The following is a 6,902-nucleotide window of genomic DNA, read 5'->3' as shown; positions in this document are numbered from 1 at the left end:
TACAGGAGCAACCCATCTGGCCGAAATAATCCTTCCTTCAGGTATAGACACCTTTAACACATCAAGTTCCTGTAGATAGTTTTTCACAAAAACAATAATTTGAGCACCCGTTTTAATTTCACCTTCATGAATAAATCTGTTCCTGGAAGTCCAAATCGCCCAAAGTGTACATGCAATAACTCTGCAATTAGCTATTGATCTGGACTCAAAGATATTTTTTAACCAATATCTGAAGTCTGTGTTTTCATCTGGAATAGGCCAAAATATGCTTAATTTCTCCCATGTTTCCTTTACTATAGGGCATTCACAAAACAAATTTTCCCTCCTTTCCGCTCCATTTTGGCACTGTTGGCAAGTAGCAAAACCCATCAATCTTCGGTAGTGAAGGTTACTAAATGTAGGCAGATAGGTACACGAGAATCTCCAAATTGTAATTTTTATTTTCGGGGGTAGGTCTAAGTTCTACAATTTCTTGTAAAATTATTTGTAATTTGCCTGTAAATGATTCTGTCCATCATGTACAAGAAATTTGTGGCCACTACGAGCCAAATATTCCCCAGTCGGCTCACCTCGCCATATGAGAAAATCTTCGTGCTCATACACAGACAAAGGAATACTGAGAATCCTCTCTACATCCTGCTCTGAAAAGGTATTAAAGACCAACTCAGATTTCCTTTTCCTAGCATTAGCATCAATCAAATCAATAACCTTTAAAAGACTCATGTTAACATTCATATTCTGGATTCTGAACTTATCATTTCCAAGAACCCAAGTGTCTTCCCAAATAGAAACTTACATTCCATCCCCAATTCTCCAGCCCAAACCTTTCAAAAGAAGGCCTTCGTAACCCATAGACTTTGCTAGGCAAAGGAAGGTAAATTTCCCAACTAGAATTTAAGAAATCAGAATTGGTTCACATTCTGAACTTATTTATCACGTGCATCTTACCTTACGCGACACAATTAAACAACCACGTGGCTTATGTTAAAAAAATAAAATAAAAACAAGCACGTGACCCACTAGATTTCAGAAACCAATCCGACGGTTCCAATTAAAAGTCTTGTTCCCCTCCTGATCGTACGATAAATGTAAACTCCAAATTTGAAAAAAGAAAGTACCCCCATCTCTGTAGTAACCCGAAACAAAACCATCAAAACATGTTTTTTGTTTTTTTTTTAACCCTAAAAACTCTCCTTTTTTAAGAAAAAAAATTCATTGAACCGCCCAATCTCGTCATGAAAGGGAAGAAACGGTTATCGAGCTCGGCCGCCGAGATCAACGATTCTTCTGTGAGTTTTCTCATTTCTGATGTTTTAGTTATTTTCTTTTTCTTTTTTAAAGTCACTTCATTGTTCCTTCCCTGAATTGATAGCCTAACCCTGATTTGATGTTCTTTGTATTATTTTATTCTCCTCAATGCGAAAATGAAGTAGGCTGGCGTTTAGAATAAGATTTTGTTTGCTTATGGCTTTAATTGAGTAGCTTCATTTATATGAAGTAAAACTGAGGAAAAGTTTTGAACCATTTGCATTTTTTTTTTACTTCTACTTAGCTGGAAAGTATTTTAGGAGGGCTGAAAGTATTCTTTTTCATTGTATTTTAGATATTTGAATGCTTTGAGTTTTCAAGAGTAAACTTGAGGTTGATAAAAGCTGACACTGTTCAACGTACCTGTCCTTGTTGATGTATTTCTTCAGCTGCTGTTTATAATAACTGAGAAACAAACCAAACTATGAAATAGATAAATTAATTCTTTTATGGAAGGAAGGAAAACCGAAAATGAAAAACTTTCAAAGTAGTAAATAAAAAGAAGAATGATTTTGATCTTTAACTAGTATTTTACTTGTTAAACAATAACAGTGTGCAGGCATTTTTTGGAAGAGGAGTGGAGGGGGGATGAGTAGTGATATGGCTATCAAATGTAAATACTTAGTAGCCAGTTTTTATCTTTAGATGTTTTGAAGCATCAGTCATGTTTTTAAGTCTTACTACATACTCATCAATGGATTGCAGTTCCACAATAAAAGAGTAATTGCAGGATCTCCTTTTGATGCTCAAAAGGATGAACCATCTCAACAGAAGTTGACTGCAAAACCAGCACTAGATCTACAGCGAGCTGAGCCGTCTTGCCAGCATGTGAAAGCTCTCAACACCCAATTTGCAAGGTCTGTGATGTTTCATGTTTCAACAACTTGTGCTATACGTTTGGTGATGACTAAGTGATGTGATCTTTTGCTACCCATGAAGATGCATTTCGTATTCTTTTAAGCTTTCTAGATTAATATTTTACCAGTCCTTAGAAGTTAGAATAGCCAGGTTTCTTGCATCTGTTGTCTTTGGACCTTGATGAACTTTTAGATTTGTATATATGTCGTCTGCATATCAACATTTCTTTTACAGTTGGGTACAATCACAACTGAAGAATCCCCTAATGAGCTTTGGCAAGATGGTGTTCAAGACTACCTAACTCATGCTTTAAACATCATGGTAACTTCTGATGTTTTTTCATCGACATTTGAAGTATTCATGGTCATGAATGTGCAGTTTGTGACTGCATTTGATTGCAAGTTTATGGCTTTAGTGATCGATTGACTGAGCTCTGACTTTAAAGGACTTTGTTTTGTGGTTTCATGCTACTGTTGTTTCTATACTTTTTGTACTTACTAGCAATTTCTTTTTTTTTTTGATAAGTTACTGGAAGTTTTTTTGACAGCTATCATTCAACTACTTCTGGTGTTTTTTAAATTCTCATACCCATTATCTAAATATTAATGCAGATAACCCTCATTTGTATCAGTGATTTATATAGACATTGTTTTTGTTAGTTAACTTTTAATGGTATGCTCTATCCTCTTTTGCAGGAGAAGTTCCGTGATGTTGTCAACTGGCTTAAAGGAAATGCGGTAACTGGTGACAGCTTGTCTGCTGCTGAATCTTATAAAAATGGAAATAAAGTGGTGGCTGAAATCAAGAATAGTGAGGCTAAATATTTTCAAGAGAAAACTGGATTTACTCCAATCAGCACAACTACAAGCTTTAGTCCAGGAACTACAACTCCAAGCTTTTCTTCAGGCACTACAACTATGAGCTTTTCTTTGTGCACTACAGCTAAGACTTTTCCTCTGGGCACTACAAGTGCAAGTCCTACTGCTGACGAGGCAAAAAAAATTCTCCACTCAGTACTACTGCAAGCTTCTTCTCAGCTAGTCCAACTACAAGTTTGAGACCAGCTGGTATGACCACAAGCTTTACAGCAGCTGGTTCAAAATCAAGCTTTACATTTGGCGGTACAACTGCAAAGTTTACTTCAGCCCGTACAACAACTAGCTTTACTTCATCTGGCATGACTACGAGTTTTGCAACTCCTTGGAGCTCTGGTTGGCTCTCCAATAGTCAGACTCCTGTCTTGTTTGGTAAGTGCTGCATTGACTTTCTACAGCAAATAGTTACACCGAGGCTTTTAGTTGTTATTGGAGACTAGTAGCTTGAAGATATTAAGACAATTGCATGTGCGTAAAAGTGCAAATGTTTTAAGTTGAAACCTCAAGTCAAGACTTTGGATGCTATTCATGCTAGTTTTGGAAGATTGACTTACATCCTATTTTGGTTTTTCAGGAATCCAAAGCTCAGTTGCTGTTAACGACAATGCATCAGATGATGCAGATGAGGGTAGGAGAAAGGGATTTTACCTTTTGGATTCTTATTTACAGTATATTATTTATGTTTTAAGCTATTACTTCATTAAACTCAACCTTGTCATGCAATTTTTTTCTTTCATCTCTAGGTTATTTCTCTTTGTTGGTTTTAAGTAGATAGGTTAACTCTTCATCTTTCTCTCTCAATTTCCCCCCTTTTTCTCACTGCTTTATTAGTGATTTTTTTTTGTTCTTTGACAGAAAATGAGTTGCCACAGCCTAGCAGCCCGTCAGTGAAGAAGTCAGAAGAGAAGGGTATTGTTGTTGTTCATGAAGTCAAGTGCAAGCTTTATGTCAAGGTATATCGTCTGAAAACTTGTGTTCAGTAGCAATTTATGGATATTCTTTTTCTTGACTTGTGTAATCTCTTTCCTTGCTTATTGTTATACCTGTCAACTGATCCGGCAGATAAAGATTCATTGAAAGATAAAGGCACAGGGCAGCTTTCAATTAAATGCAAAGAGGGTATTGGCAAGGGTTCAAAAGATTCCAAGCCAATAATTGTTGTTCGAAATGATGTATGCCACTTCTTGGACATTTATTGTTTGGGGAAATTTGATTCATGCTTTAACTTCTATAACCTTCTACTGGTTGCAGGTGGGAAAGGTCTTACTAAATGCTTTGCTTTATCCAGGGATCAAGACGAGTGCACAAAAGAATTCCGTTGTTGCAATATTTCATACATCGGTAATACATATGGAAGTCAAATACCTGGATCTTTTCGTCATTCCATTTTCTAATTTGGGTATTTTATTCTGTTCTGATCAAGTATCAACTCTAAGGTTATTCATATTTTTTGTTTTCCTTAGCATAGCTTCTGGGCAAAGCAGCAGCTGCAGTTTGTTATTCCATCTCCTATTTGAGCACTCACTAATTTAGGTCAAAATAGCAGTCTTTGACTTTTCAACAAGTCAAAGATGTTACTACTCTATTCATATTGGTTATCATACATCAAGACAATCATTTGAAATGTAATAGTTGTATACGCTTTTTGGTTAGGTTCTCCAGAGGAAAGGGTTTTAGATAGGAAATTAACATCTATTTCTATATTAACTGTTGGAAATAACATTAGGACCCATTATCTGGTGCGCTTGAGCTGACAAGTGTTAATTCTTTATCCATTTAACTCTCGTTGACCCCACTTTGGTGGATCTTACCTCAGAATGTTGAAGATTAGGAATAAATGTGTATAAAGAGCTAAGGAGGCTGATAGTGTGCAGTAAACCCTTACTAACATCGTAACATGGAACTGGATGTGCAATTTGTGAAAAGTATATTGATAGTTAGAATCTCTGATAAAGGTATTGATATGAGGATTAACTTTGCAGAATTTGATCATCTTATATTATGTTCTAAGTCATTAACTTTTAGACTGACTTATCTTGGATTTGTAGGACGATGGTGGGAATAATGGAAATGCTGTGGCACGTACCTTCCTAATTAGAACAAAATCGAAGGAGGACCGAAACAAACTGGCAACAGTAATCCAAGAGTATGCCCCTGCATCGTAAACTGCAGTTGACATCTGTTTTTATTCCATTAATTTGAGCCCTAAAAAGTGTAGTGTAATCCTGAATGAAAGAATTTTCCAGGATATTACTCCTTTATGTTTTGCCCTGTCCAGCTTGTTGTGGAGTCCTGGTTTTTCCAAAAGCAGTGATGCCAATTTTCAGAGAAAGGCTTCATTACATTACTGTCTTCCCGCGGCAGATGCAGTATAAACAGAGATGACAAAGGTTAAATTGCAGCAAAATCCTAAGGAACTGTTTGTTTTCTCTAAGACTTAAATCTGTTGGAGGTCTGCTTCAAGAAAGATGCTGAAGGCGCACTACTGAAGTGAATTTTGTTGGATTTATGTCCGCAATGGATGCTTCTGTTTATCTGGTTCGTATAGTGATGTAAAATGCTATTTGGTTAGTTCTAGATAGGGTATTATCGAACTTGAGCAAGATTGGTTTGAGCTTTGATTAGAGGGAAAAAAAATCAAATTGTTTAAGCTCAGTTGATTAGGCTTTGATTAAACTTATTTATTTAGTAAAAATGGCTTAAATTTCATGCTTGGTTTTAAACACAATTATCTATACTCAAGTTTGAATTTAAGATCAAATTGATATCTTTCAATATACTTTGTGTTGATGTACATTTGAAATTTAATTCATTTATTTTTATTCATTTTAATTTTTTAGATTTTAAATTTTCAGCTTAATTATTAATATTGTCAAAAAATTTCTATTAAATCTATTGATGTGATATTACTTGATTAATGAATCTAAATTTAATATTTAATAATTAAATCTGCATATTTAAATGTGAATAATAGAGATTTAATTTTTTGAAATAAAAATAAAAGATTAAATTCAAGTACATGAGGAGTATAGAAATTTCATTCTTAATGTTAATTTTAAAAAACCTCTAAAAAGGAAATTAAAAACGAATCCTCACGATGATCATTTTGAACCTTAGTGGCATACTGGGTATTTGGGCATAGATTGCAATCGCGGACGGCTACAATTATATTTTTTTATATTTGGAAAGAATAATTACATTTATGTCACAGCAAGCGTTTGTAGTCCAACGGTTAGGATAATTGCCTTCCAAGCAATAGACCCGGGTTCGACTCCCGGCAAACGCATTTAGTTTTTAACTGCTCTATCAAATTATTTTTACTTGAAATTACAACTTATATACAATCAAGGGATCAAAATTGTTTCTCATGTTACAGCCATGGGCCATGGCAACTTGTCAGATATGAATAAGAAGTTGTATAGGTTGCATACGAACATTGCCACTAAGTTATGAGCTGTGAATGGCAGTGGCTACAATTTGAAGCTATAAAAATGGAACAAATTCTTTTTTGCAGGCCTAAAAGTTGAAACCATGCTATAATTCTAAAGTATAACATCTGCAACTTTCCTGCTTCCCAGTAGGACTGAATCAAGTTCTGGATTCTTGCATTGCACAAATCACTAACCAAACTTTCTATGCCATTGAAAATTTCCCCAATTAACATGAAGACAAACTTCTTTCATTACACAAATCACTGACCAAAGCTTGTCTTTGAGATGCACTTTATACAATACAACGAACAATACCCTGTTTTATATAGTTGGCATGCCCAAAATCCAGTCGTTTAATTAGAGAGGGTGAGAGTTTAGTGGCTAATGGAATATTTTCTGGTTTGAGAACAATGCCATTATCATCGGTGTA

At 35.2% G+C, this 6,902-nt stretch overlaps 1 non-coding gene and 1 pseudogene across 1 annotated transcript; both read left to right on the top strand.

Moving 5' to 3' along the window:
• The first annotated feature begins 1,085 nt into the window (after positions 1-1,085).
• LOC107926945 (uncharacterized) lies at positions 1,086-5,802 on the top strand (annotated as a pseudogene).
• Positions 5,803-6,255: 453 nt separating this feature from the next.
• TRNAG-UCC (transfer RNA glycine (anticodon UCC)) lies at positions 6,256-6,327 on the top strand. Its single transcript has one exon. It is a non-coding gene; the product is annotated as a tRNA-Gly (tRNA).
• Positions 6,328-6,902: the final 575 nt, after the last annotated feature.

This window comes from Gossypium hirsutum, chromosome A08 (assembly GCF_007990345.1).
Source record: "Gossypium hirsutum isolate 1008001.06 chromosome A08, Gossypium_hirsutum_v2.1, whole genome shotgun sequence".
Taxonomy (NCBI): Eukaryota; Viridiplantae; Streptophyta; class Magnoliopsida; order Malvales; family Malvaceae; genus Gossypium; species Gossypium hirsutum.
The sequence above is the reverse complement of the archived record's forward strand: the minus strand, read 5'-3'. Positions and strand labels throughout refer to the sequence as shown.